This window comes from Miniopterus schreibersii (genome assembly GCF_964146895.1).
Source record: "Miniopterus schreibersii genome assembly, chromosome: 2".
Classification (NCBI taxonomy): Eukaryota; Metazoa; Chordata; class Mammalia; order Chiroptera; family Miniopteridae; genus Miniopterus; species Miniopterus schreibersii.
This window is the reverse complement of record NC_138102.1, coordinates 112,671,235-112,685,268: the sequence shown is the minus strand read 5'-3', so window position 1 is coordinate 112,685,268 and position 14,034 is coordinate 112,671,235.

Sequence of the window (14,034 nt, the reverse complement as noted above, 5' to 3'; positions counted from 1 at the left end):
CAAAGCAATCCACAGTTTGTGGCTGCCTGCACTGACCTTGTGTTTGAACAGGAAGGACTGAATCATACACCAAAGCCAGGTTTTACCAGCACTGGGCCCAGAGCCAGGTCATAAAAAGTCCCGAGGCACCCCGAGATCTTCCTCTGTCTGTCTCCACCTGCTGACTACCTGATAGGCTCAGTCACTGAAAGAGCCTCTGGTGGTACTTGAGTTACATGAGATAGGTTCTCAGTGAGTCACCAGATAAGGGCTAGTGGTGTTTTATCACCAGAGTGATATAGGTTCAAACTCAGTGTTAGTGCTGGATATAAGGCCAGGAAATGTCATAGGGTATACCAAATCTAGATGCCATTCACTGGGTGCCCATAGACCTTCATGGTTGGATGTGGTCTCAGAAAGTCATCAGGGTGAAACCAGCAGAGTTTATCAGGCCCAAACAGACCAAGATTTGGCCATGCGAAAGGAGGGTTCTGCATTGATTGGGCATGTGAGGGAAAAATGGCCCTTGTCCAAGAGCCACACAACTTAGTCTATCCAAGGTTCTGCCAAGAGTCCCAGCTCAACAGGGTGGGGCCACCAGGAGTCAGGAGGGTGGGACTAGTGGATCTCCTGTGAAGGGGAGTTTCAAGTCATGCTTGGGGGAAGGTGGGATGAGTGGCCCCCATTCCACAGCCACACCACTCAGTTTGTCCTGGCTTCTGCCCAGACCTCTGCAGGGTGGGACCTCAAGGAATCTAGAGGGTGGGCTACCTGGAGCCCAGACAGTAGGGCTAGAGAATCTCTAACGAGGAGGATATGCCAGTCAGTTTCACAGGAAGGTGGAGGTAACGGCTGAAAAGCCACACCAAGGTGGAGGTAATGGCCCCTGTGAAAAGCCACACCACTCAGTCACTAACAACCCTTGAGTCTGCCCAGACCTCTACATCTTGGCCTAGGCAGCTGACTCCTCAGCAGGGCATGAGCTCAGCAGGGTGGGGAGATAGGGAGACCAGAAGGTGGGGCTAGTGCATTCCCCCAGGCTGATGCTGTAAGGAGGGTAGTATGCCACTCAAGAAAAGTAGTGTCTGCATTGTGGGAGAATGACTCAGCACAGGGGCTCTGGTGGCTGTCCCCTCAGCTCTCTTCCCAGAGCCACAAACCCAAGTCTCTTCTCACACAACTGCAGTCCACTCCTCCCTCCTTCTGCCAGAGTTCATGGTGACTGCTGCAACAGGGATTTTGTGTATTGGTTCTTTAGGAGGTCACCTGTGTCTGTAGCAGACTTCTGTCTCTCCCTGGCAGACAAAATCTCCACTGATTTATATGACAAATGTTATATAAGCACCTCTTGTCAGCTTTGATGCTTTGGGAAGGGGAGCCTGGCATGGGTTGAGACCTCACATTCCTCAGGGGAAATTTTTTTTTTTTAATCTTCACCCAAGGATATAATTTTTTATTGATTTTTTTTTTTTTTTTTTGAAAGAGAGAGAGAAACATCAATGTGAGAGAAAAACATTAGTCAGTTGCCTCCCTTATGTTCCTTGACCGGAAATCGAACCCATAACCTAAATATATGCCCTGACTGGGAATTGAAACTGCAACCTTTTTGGTGCATTGGATGATGCCCCAACCAATTGAGCCACCTGGCCAGAGCCTAACAGGGAATCTTTGCAGTTGAGATGTCCCTCCAGAACCCCAATCACTGCCTGTGGGAGTGGGGTCAGCTGTTTACATGTCTCCACCCTTCCTACCAGTCTAGATGTAGTTTCTTCTGTGAATCCTTAATTACAAGACTTCTCTTAAGCTAGCCTTCAGTTTGTTATCCAGGTTGATTGTTATATATATATATATATATATATACACACACACACACATATATATATATATTTGTTAATCTTCACCTGAGGACATTTTTTTCCATTGCTTTTCAGGGCAAGTAGAAAGCGGGTTCTGGGAAGAGAGAGAGAGAAACATCGATGTGAAAGGGCACATCGACTGGTTGCCTCCCACACGTGCTCCACTAGGGGCCAGGAACAAACCTGCAACTGAAATATGTGCCCTTGACCAGGAATCGAACCCAAGACCCTTAATTGTGCAGCCTGATGCCCTAACCACTGAGGCACACCAGTCAGGGCGATTGTTGTATATTTTAGTTGTAATTCCAGTTCGGTCCTTGAGGTGAGGTGAATGTAACATCTATTCAGCCTGCCTCCCAAAACATCTCCTCTTTGTAATTTTTATCTAACATTTCTAAATATATCAAGAATTGGGATCATGGGATCTTGCAGCTGAGATTTTTTCTAAGCCTGATGGTGTGAGTTAGATTTGAATTTCTTTGAGAATAGGAAAACATGTCTCATATTTTTTTAAAAAAACACTAATAATCATAGGGAATAGAACTGAGTTGGAGCCTGTGAAGAGTTAAAGGAAATGGCACAGAGCATGCATTCTCAAGGAGGAATAGCACACTTAACCAGGTGAAAACTGGTTTGGGAGGATAAAGGACAAAGTATCTGAGGTATTTCAATCTAAGCTCTTCAAGGCTCAGACCTAGTGTTTATTTCATGGGGGTGAGAGGAACAAATATAGGTAAAGCATTTATAGAAATGGTTCGTGGGGGAAGGGAGGCTTTCATTATTTTGAAAAGAAATTTGAAAAACACTGGTGGCTGTAAAGAGCCCTGTTTTCTGAAGTTACAAGGATCTCTTTTGGAGTCTGCACCACTAACTACCAGCACAGCTCATCTCCGTGACCGTTAAGTGTCTACATCTGTGAAACAGTGATCGAGGCACAACAAGGGGAGCAACTTCGTTCACTATCATACACCCTCCACTAATACAGTGGCTAGCACAAATTAAGCTCTAATAATTTATTAAATGAATGGTCTCTCAGGAGCTTTTTGATGAAGGAAGTGATGATCCTAGGGCTCCTAACATACTTGACATATTTTAGATGCCCAATAAAACTGACTGCCTTTCTTTGCTCTCCTCCCCCACGGCCCTGCACACACAGACTTCACAGATGAGGACATAAGAGGAAGACAGGGCAAATAACTCTCCTAACATTATAGAGCAAGTCTTTAACCCAGCTGAGAACTGAAGCTGGTTCTTTCAGTTCCAATTGAGTCTCAGTTCATAAGTCATTACAATCGTTTTCCTAGAACACTCACCAAATCCTCTGTATTCTTGGAAAGAAAGTTCTTGCATCACTGAAGTAGTCAAGTCATATCTAAATTGGTTTAGAATGGGCACCATCTGGATGCACGAAGCACAAATTCACATGCCTGGAGCAATAATGCAAGTGCTTTGCGCTGCCATTAAGAGGGTCTTGAAAGGGCTTTTGGGAAGCATTCTGAGGGGCAAACTGACACATGGCCCTGTCTCCAGTGAACATGCGGACAATTCAGATAGGAGAGCTGGTAGGCACAGCATAATGGCTTGGAAAAGCCAGATATTCAGATGGCAAGGGACTGGATAAAGAGGGATGCACCATTGGTACTACACAAAGGGTCTTCCCAGTGTTGAGTTATAAACCCTGCATTGTACACCAACAGATTCATCAAAGTATCATAAACTGACAACATTTGGGAAGGTGGAATTGCTTCTAAGAATTTCCAGCCATCAACCTCAGCAACACTCAAATACTCTTTCCCCTGCTGGGTATCCTTCTACCTTTTATTCCACTTTAGTATTTGATAGTCCTTTATGCTTTTACATTTTTTTTTAAGTAAATCCATTTTTAGGGCAGAGACTGTTTTAGGCCCTGTACGTACTCACCCTGTTAAACTCTGCATATAGTAGATTCTCAAAAATGCATGTTGAATGAATGAATTATGTTACAGTTAAAAGGGAAAGAGGGCAGGCCTAACATGTATTGATGACCTTTTATTTTCTAGGCACTGTACGGTGCACATTACAGGTATTATTTCAATTAAACTTTACAATCGACTCATAAGTAATTTGACCAATGCCACAAAATTACCAAGTCACTGAGACTAGAGTCAATCAAGGTTATTTATGACTCCAAAGACTATACTTATTAAGAAAAAAACATCTTTCAACAGTTATGGGAATGTACCTCAAAGATCTTCTACCGCAGGGAGTATAATTATCCGAAGAGCCCAGCAGCATTTACTGAAGACCCAGCTGCTGTTGCATGGCAGTCAAGGATGTTTCTTTCCATTCAACCTTTTATCCAGTCCATCCCTCTTTTACTGGAGTCACACTGGCATCGTGATCCTATGGCTCTTCCCCTCCCCCCACTCCCTTCTGGTGTTTCCCCCTTAGGCATTTCCCCTAATAAAACACTTGCACATTGAATCCATCTTGGAGACTGATTTTTAGAGGACCTGATTAACACAGTTCCAAATACTTTTCCATTTCACACCATCAAGATTCATAGCTGAAGTTAGTTTTCATCAAACATTTTCCCCAAATGTGCTTTCCACCCCTGATGGCCTGGGAACTGCCACAAGTAAAAGATTATAGGAAGCTCATGCTTTATTTTGGTATTACTTGTTCAATTTTTGTCGTCACTGTAAGATAACCAGCCCTGCCCTGGCCAGTGTGGCTTAGTGGTAGAGCATTGGCCCACACACTGAAGGATCTCGGGTTTGATTCCTCAGTTGCAGGTTCAATCTCGGCCCTGGTTGGGGGCATGTAGGACGCAACCAATCCATGTCTCTCTTACACTGATGCTTCTCTCTCTCTTTCTCTCCCTCCCCTCTCCCCTCATCCCTTCTACTTTCTCTAAAAAGCAATGAAAAAAATACCCTCAGGTAAGGATTAACAATAAAAACAGAAAAGATAATAAGTCCTGCAAAGTCAGTCTTTGGCTCTCTTGTTTACGGCTATATGCTCATTGCCTAGCATAGTGGCTGGTATATAGTAGGTGCTCAGTAAATAAAGGCTGAATCAATGGGGAAAAATCCTAACAATTATTTTTCTACTTACTTATGTAGTCATATTTGTTTTTTATTGTGTGTTTTTTTTTTTTAATAAAAAACAAAAACCTTTTATCCTCAGCAAAATTGAAGTTTAAATGTCATTTAAAATATAGGGTGTGCACACAAAATGTATACTCACACTTTGAATAATTATAAAGGCAGTGTTTATTAAAATACATTTCATTTTCAAAATTGAGCTATCAGCTGTTACAGTATGTGTGTATTTTTAGGGGGACACCCTGTATTTAACCTTTACTCCTTAGCATATCAGCAGGCTAAAAAATCCCTGTTTTAAAGTTAAGAGTCAACTAATTTGCCCAAAGGTAAATTTTAAGAAGAAAACTTAGTTCAAGGTGCTTTCTTTTCTATGCAACCCTGTTCTTTTGTATTTATATTGTACTATTGTATTCCAGTTTGAGGACTTTTCTCTCACTTTACCATTGTTCGGACCCCTATTGTGATTAGCTTCACCCAATCTGTTATTTTTCTCTGTGTACATTCTGTTCCCTGCTAACTTTATGTAACCGAGGACTACTCTAATTTGTACTTCTGTTCTGGAATCAGCTGGGAATTTTGGGAGGGAGGACTGCATCCAATCTTTGACATCATTGGGCATCTCTTCTTGCTTATCTTTGATGTCTTTTGTCTGCTGAGGATGGAGTTCTGTCCTTATTAATTTGTGGAGAAATGCCTCTTTGTGGTACAAATAAACCATGCTGAACAGTGGTATTTAATTACTCTCCCTCCATGCAGACCCTAACACATAGAGATGCTCACAATTTTCTTACCCTCTCTTAAATGAGGTGAGATCTGTAGTGACAACACCTTCCTTCTAGTTCTGGCTAAAATCCTCCTTGGAGACATACTTGACTCCCTTTCATAGCCTTCATCCAACCCATCATTAACTCTTGTTGGTTCTACCTGCAAAAATGTATCAGCAAACAGTCAGTTCTCACCGCCTTCCCTGTTACCATCCTGGAACAAGACCCATCTCCAGCCCACACTATTGAAGTGGCCTCCCGACTGCTCTCTCTATGTCCATCCTTGCCCCTTTACAGTCTGTTCTCAGTTCTTTTAGGATAGAAGGCAGATCATATCACTCTGCCCCAAACCTCCACGGACTTCCTAAAGAATCCAGAGTAAAGGCCCGAGCCCTTAGAGTCACCTCCAAGGTGCTACTCAACTCTCAGATCTCATTTTACTCTGCTCCAGCCAAACTGGCTTCTTTGCTGTTTCACAGAAATGGCAGCCGTGTCTGGGACCAGGGATTTTGCACATACTATTCTCTTTACTTGAAAATCTCTGTCCTTAGATATCTGCATGGCTTGTCCCCTTACTTCCTTAAGGGTTCTTCTCAAATGTCATTATCTCAGAGAAAGCTTCTTTGACCACCGAGCTAAAATTGTAACCCCTCTCACTCCTGACACTTTTGATTACTCTCTTTTTTTTTTTCTTTATAAGCATAAATCTTATGATCATCTGAAAATCATGTATTTTATCTATTTAGGTTTTTTAGTTTTTTTTTTTTAATCATTCTCCTCTAACTATAATGCAAGCCCGATGAGGATTTTTTTGTTTGATTACTGCTGTATCTCTAGCACCTGGCATGCAGTAGGCAATTTTTGTCCTAAACTATGAGCAACTTAAGGGAAGGGATGGTAATTTATTAATCTCTGTACCCTTAGCACTTATAACAATACCTGGCACATAACAGTTATTCAATAAATTCTCGTTGGTTGAAGAAATTAATTAATGAGTGGCCCAAGAGAAACACAGCCATCACCACTATGTTTGTTACTCCAGAGTAGTAACTGGTGTACAGTTATCATCATTGTTGGGGATAATAGCACTGATGATAATAGGTCACCCTGACACTGGAAGGATGAATCTCCAAAATTTCCTTGAAAGAAAATATGATTGAGTTTTAGGTTCTTGGCTTCCATCTCATTATGGCAAAGGGTTAGAGGGCTGAAAATTGGTACCATTGGCTAAGACAGTTTTCCAGTAAAATGCTTAGCATGTCCTATGAGGCAAAACTGAAAACCTTGATAAAAGAGTCAAGCTAAATCAGTCATTATCAAGGTTAGTCAAACATGAAGGTTTTAACCATATTGCTAAGATTACCTACGTTTGACAAGGAAAGCAATTGGATTAGTATGATCAGATCATTCCAGCAAGATTTTTCTTCTTTTATTATTATTTTTTAAAGATGGGCATTTCTCTAAAGAAAAAAGCTTTGCTTTCCTTGATATTTTTCTATTTATAAAACAAATCTATAGGCCTAGAAAATATATGCAATGACACACATATATATATATTTAATGAGTGTTCAAAGTTGATATTGTCTAATAAAGGCCAGGGAAGCCTTGAGTGTTGAGACTACCAAGAACCTTAGAAAATTTGGCAGAGTTGCTACTGTGTCTGTGACAATGTTAATGTTACATGTCTATCTGACAAAGGTTGGCAAAAAGCTCGTGCAGTATTTTAGCATAATGGGGCTTCCTAGAGAGGGCAGAGGGTGCCATTTTGATTTTTTTGTTACAATAGAAGTGCATATGTACTTGGTTTTTGCAACCCTGGTAGTTGCTAAGGTTCCTCCAAGAGAAACCAAAAATCTTTTTTCCTTTGCAAAAGACAATTCCCAAGGTGGGGTGTAGAAACACCAGAAACCAATCAGGAAAGGAATTTTGCATTTTAATGGTGCCCTACTTTTCCATTTTCTCTTTATTAAAAATTCAGCTTCTGTCTAGCACAGAAAGTGAAAACATGCCACCTCGCTGATGTATGTAATGAAGTGGTCCTGAGAACAAAAGGATACATTGTGATCTGAAAACATTCCATCAAGTTATGAAAGCAAATGATTCCTTGCCAAGGCAATCAGCTATAAATTCAAGAAAACTCTGCAGAGTTCCATGGAGGCATTAAATCTGCATTTTGCAATAGCACAATTTGTGGTGTATGTGTTTGTGCTTATCTACATCTAGACCATATATAGATATTTGCTTCTTATATTTAAAAAGGCAAAAAACCCCCACAAACCTCCAAGCAATGAAGCAACAAAAAAAATGCTGCCCCAGATGGTGTATCCATCCATGTGAATAAGCGTCACCGAGAAGACTGAAGCATGCCTTGCACTCTGTGTCCTCCCTGCTTGGCACCCAGCCCTGGAGCGACCCCTCTGCTGCTCCTTGTTGTACCTCCTGCATGTGACACTTTCTGTTCACCTCGCTGTTTGCAGGCTTCATTTGCTCCAAAGACACAGCTCTTTTTCTGCTTGCTGTAAGCCAGATTGGACGGCCTGGCTGGTGCTCCTCAGCAGTTACTGTGCTGTACTTCTTGTCACACAAGCTTGTCATAGTGACTCTGCGCCTTCTGTGGACCATTTGGCCACACTTTGACACAGGGGCTGAAGTAAATTCCTGACTAATGAGAAGAATGGCATGTAGCAATAATAATAAAGTGGCTCAGTACACTGCATGTGAATTTTGCATGATATTTGAGCATCACAGTCACAAGTTGCACTATGGGTTGGTTTTTCTGAAGACGTGAAAAAAGGGGTTCTCTTGGAGTCTTCTAATCTCTCAAGCTCCATTTCCCTGTTGTATTACCATCATTCCCATCTTTCTGTCTACTATTGCTAAACTTGCTAAAAACTAAGTCAAAGTATTACAATCCTGTGCTATAAAGAAACAAAACAAAACAAAAAATTATCTATTATTGATTGGGTACAATCTAACCCCTGATGCCTGACATTCAAGGCCCTGCTAATGTCAGTTATGCAAATAGCTCCAGTAACTTTTTATCTTTGTCAATAAATGATGACAATAATAACAATACTAATGTGTGGTTTTATTGGGCTTTATTCATTATAAAGAGAGTTCACTTTGATGGTCATAACAAGCTCATTATTCACATTTTTTATGAGGAAACCGAGGCTTCAGGAAAATGTGCACGTTTGCAAGCCTCGAGCAGGCCTCCGAGCACTTTGCACGCACATTCGGGAATTCTGGAAAGCACCATTTTGACATTAATTTGTAACATTTAAAGACTTTGAATAATAACCCAGAGACTTAAATTATAGTAAGCTGGGCCAAGTTTCCCTATTCCTTTCCCACTCTTGCTAAGTAGATCGCATACTCTAAACTGATTACTTGGGCTCGTTTCACTCCCTTGGCAATGCAAACAGACACTGGGGTGTTCTCTAAGCTTTACCTCACTTAGACATCTTAAGAAGATAATATCTATTGCATGTTGAGGCCCCTGGAGGCTGCGGCATGGCTCTTATGATCTGGCATTTGTAGCCAAAAATAATTGTTTCGAAATAATCCCAACAAGGATGTGGTATTATTATTTTATCACTCTCTTGCTAGAGCCATAAGGGGGAAGGGAGGTGCTTTGGAAATGGATGCAGAGGCTGTTGTTAAATTTTCTTGAGAAGAGAGCAAGCAGTGAGGTTAATCTTAAAACTACAGCGTAATGCTGAGCACATCATAAGCACTCAATAATTATCTGAGGAATGCTGAAACATTTTCTCTGCGTATTTTATGGTGATGAGCAGGTATCGCTGCCGTCTGGAAAGCCTTTATCATCTTTGCTTAATCACCCCAGCAACAACTCTCTCAGATGCACAGGTTTCACACTCCCTGGATCCAGACCAAGGTGTAAGTCCCGGCATTCTCAGCTTGTCAGTTTCCCTCAACGGCTCAGTGCCACATGAACAAAAGAGATTGAAATAATCTGGGGACAGCTGACATGCTGCCCTCATGAGTTTGGAATTTCTATGTGAATCATGTGGCAAATGGAATCATTTTACTAGCAACAGAGGGACTGCTTTCATGAACACCTACATGGCAGGCAGAGAAGGTAAGCTCCTTTCTTGCCTTAGCTCTGATTCCCACCCAAACTTAACTGGGTAGAAATGATTATCTTTGACCTACAGACAATAATACCACGGCCCAGAGAGGTTAGGTAACTTCTTCATTTGCAGAACTAGTAAGCATAATAGGGTCGATGCAGCTCTGCCTGACACTGTTTTGTAGTATGGCTGTGGGGGGAGGAAGGAGATGGATTGAATGTCATGTGCTGTACACACCTGATCTCCTTGACTTCTCTCAACAGCTCAGAGAGGTTAGTGTTACTATTCCTATTTATGGATGAATAACTGAGGCTTGGAAATCGTGAATAAATCCTAGCTTTTTGTACTAATGTTGTACTTGGTGATAGTTTCCACATAGCCATAGATTACTTCAGTCATGGTACACAACACGAGTTTTCAAAACTTGGCTTGTGCGCATACATGAAGATGTCTTCAATTTTTTGAGTCCCAGACAAAGGGGATCTGCCCAGAGTGGATAAGAGGTGCACGAAGCAGGAGAAAAATAGGAAGTTTTTTTCTAAAAAATGTTACCTTTAGCCCTAACTAGTTTGGCTCACTGGCTAGAGCCTGGGCCCTCCGACTGAAGGGTCCCAGGTTGGGTTCCAGCCAAGGGCACTCATACCTGGGTTACAAACTCAATCCCCGGCCCTAGCCAGGGCTCAAGAGGGAGGCAACCCATGGATGTGTCTCTCTCACATTGATGTTTCTCTCTCTCTCTCCCCCATCTAATCTCTCTGAAAAAGCAATGAAAAAATATCCTCGTGTGAGGAGTAAAAAAATAATAATAAAAATAAATAAAAAGTGTTACCTTTGGGCCCAGAATTTAAATGTGCATTACTGTATACAAATCAACTAGTCCTTTATTTTTTGCTTATTTATTTTTAATGTCTTAGGTCTTCTGTATGAGCAAAAAGTAAAATGAGAGAATGCATGCTTCAGTGGAAGTAGATTTTCATCTTCTAGGTCTGAGTACCAAACAAGGTGGTGTCTGAAAGGTTGTCCACAGAATGGAAACTACCTTGATCGAGTGGATACCTGAAATTGGGAGCTTCTCATCTGTGAAGCTGGCTGTACTGGTTATTCTCCAGCTGTTTACAGATGCTTCTACCCAGTAGGAATTTTACCCTGAGTCAGTAAGTTAATGGCTTGGCTGTCACCTTGTGATTTATTAGTGAAACTGCTCCTCTGAGTGCAGAGTATATAAGAGGACGGTCAGCTCATAATTCACACTGTTGTATAGCAGCAACAATTGGGGGTAAGACAGACCCTTCAGAAAATGAGGCTGTTTGTAAAATAATAATGCTTTCCCTGCTGTGGTGCATGTCATGATGCAATCTCATGGATAGTGTGGCAGAAACTACCCACATACAATTTCCTCTTTGCAAACAGAAAATGTGTTAGTGGAAATCCTGAGAGATTATTTGGGGTATTGAATTTTGCTTTATAGCATCTCATGGTCCTTATACTCTGCATTAATTACCAGGTTGAAGGTTTAATTTGGGTTTTAAAAAGCAGATCATGCCCTTTACTCTTTTCAGTGACATTGGCTTATGGACTGACCTCTGAATGAGCCTGAATAAAAGCAACTCAGAATTTGGGAGGATGGTTGGATTATGACAAAGCTTTCAGGATAACTCCAAGAACCTCCACAGCAGCCAAAGAACTTTCAGGGCTACAGAGACATGCAGCAACCAGCTCTAATTCTTTTCTCTTTGGCTCATAGCCTCTGAAAAAGCTTAATAATTAAAGAGGTACACCATCAAAGAGTTTTTAAGAGCTTTCACGTAACTGTTTGTTTTGACCCCATCCAAATACCTAACAGATTCCAGAGAGAATCAATAATCTAAGAAGATTTTAAGATGAGAGAGTATATAACAACATCCTGGTTGCTTATTTGGAATGCGGGAATTAAAGTACAGAGCTATAGATGAATCCATTAGCATGTACTTGCTGGTCAAGATTGTGGCACACCCATCCATCCTTCCATGGAAAGAGACACACCCATTTTAAGCCACCCACAAATACTTTCCTTAGTTTACTCAGGAATTTTGCCTACATGTACATGTTTTTCTCTTGCAGACCACACAGCATATCCTGTGGGTCAGAGGAAATATGGAGAATGTAGCACAACTTACTTTTTTACTGGAATGTGTGTCTTCTGTCCAGATTTCCTTCAGTTACCAAAGTTTGATTATTTCAACTTTTCAGATGTAGTAGGAAAGTCTTGCCTGAAAATACAAGTCAACTTTATTAAAACCACTTCCAAAGGATGCCTGTAAGTCAGGTGGCATTTGGGTATACAGTAATTGCTTTAAAATGCATTTGCCAAATGGATTGACTATTATTGCCATATTGAGAGTAATTCTCCCTATTGTGGAGAGAGATACAGTAGTCTAACTTAGTCCAATTCTTTTAACCAGTTTTTCATATTCATATTGCATGCTTAAGTGAGCTAAGTAACCTTATAAGATGGCCCCCAATTATTCCCAAGTCCTTGTATTCATGCCTTTATGTAATACCATCCCTTTGAGTGTGGTCTGGTCTTAATGAATGGCTTCCAACAAATAAAATAATGACAAAAGTAATGGATAGCACATCTAATTTTAGGTTATAAAAGACTGAGTTCTATCTAGCTGGCTCTCTCACTCACTCTGATGAAGCCAGCTGCCATATTGTAGCTTCCCTATGGAGAGGCCCATGTGGCAAAGAGGTGAGGGTGCTACCTCTGGCCAACAAACAACAAGTCATTGAGGCCCTTAGTCAAAAAACTTGCAAGAAACTGAATCCTGCCAAAGACTGAATGAGCTTGGAAGTAGACCTTTGTTGAACCTTGAGATGACTGTAGCCCTGACTGATGCTTTGATTGCAGACTTGTGAGAGGCTCTGAGCTGCAGAACTTAGTCAAGCTACATCCAGCTTTATAACTTACAGAAACTGTGAGATAATAAGTAGGTATTGTCTTAAGTTGCTAAATTTTGGGCATAATTTTGTACGCAGCAACAAATGAGTAACACACTAAGCAAAAACCACTCCTCTTTCTTTCAGATGTTGATTAAGCATCTTCTGTGTGCCGTGCACCATGATAGGCATTGTGGATGTGGCACTGGACGTGACAGATATGATGGCTGCACTCATAAGTTTCTCACAAGAAGGAAAACACGGAACAAATGATCTAAGGAGTGACTTGACGATATAGTAGAGTACTTTGGAAATATGACGTGGGGTCTTAATTATTTTTATTCTGGGAGAGGATGGTCATCAAGCAAAGGCTTCTTAAACCATAAAGTGTAAGTGGGATGATATTAATTTGATTTCCCATGGAGAAAATTCCCTTCTCAGAAGGAATCCAACCACTTAGACATGTCTATATTTCTATAACGTGATATGACATTAACAGATAGAAATACAATACTATTTCACACTCAGCAATAAGAAAAGGTGAAACACTGCCATTTGTGACAACATGAATGGATCTTGAGAATATCATGCTAAGCAAAATAAGTCAGATGGAAAAGGACAAAAACCATATGATTTCACTCACATGTGGGATATAAAACCGAAAGCAACAAAGGAACAAACAAGACAGACGAAAACTCATAGACACAGACAACAGTAGGGTGGTGGCCAAAAGGAAAGGAGGGTGGGAGAGGTAGTAAGGGGTCAAATATATGGGGACAGAGGATTTGACTTTGGGTGGTAAACACGCAATACAATATACAGGTGATGTATCATAGAATTGTACACTTCAAACCTATATAATTTTATTAACCAATGCCACCCTAATAAATTTAATGAAAAAATTAAAAAAAAAGAAATGTGTATATGACAAACATGTGGGCCATCTGCTGATACTTAAAAGTTTTTCTTTGATAAATAAATAATTCTTGTCTGTGTGTCTTTGACCTATCTTTTACTGAATTTACGTCTTGAGTGTTGGTTCCCTTATACTGTCCTTACCACCTCCAGGTGCTGTGTCTCTGAGCTTCAGCAGGAAATTTCTATAATTATTTGTTAAATTACAAATGGCTATGGACTTGAGAGTATTTTAAGAGCAAACATGACTGTTAATTCTTTTTTTTTGTTTTTTAAGTATTATTTTTATTGTTGAAAGTATTACAGATGTTCCCTTTTCCCCTGCATTGAACTCTTCCACCCCACATCTACTCCCCGCCCCAGGCCTTCACCACACTGCTTTCTGTGTCCGTGGGTTATGCATATATACATACAAATTCGT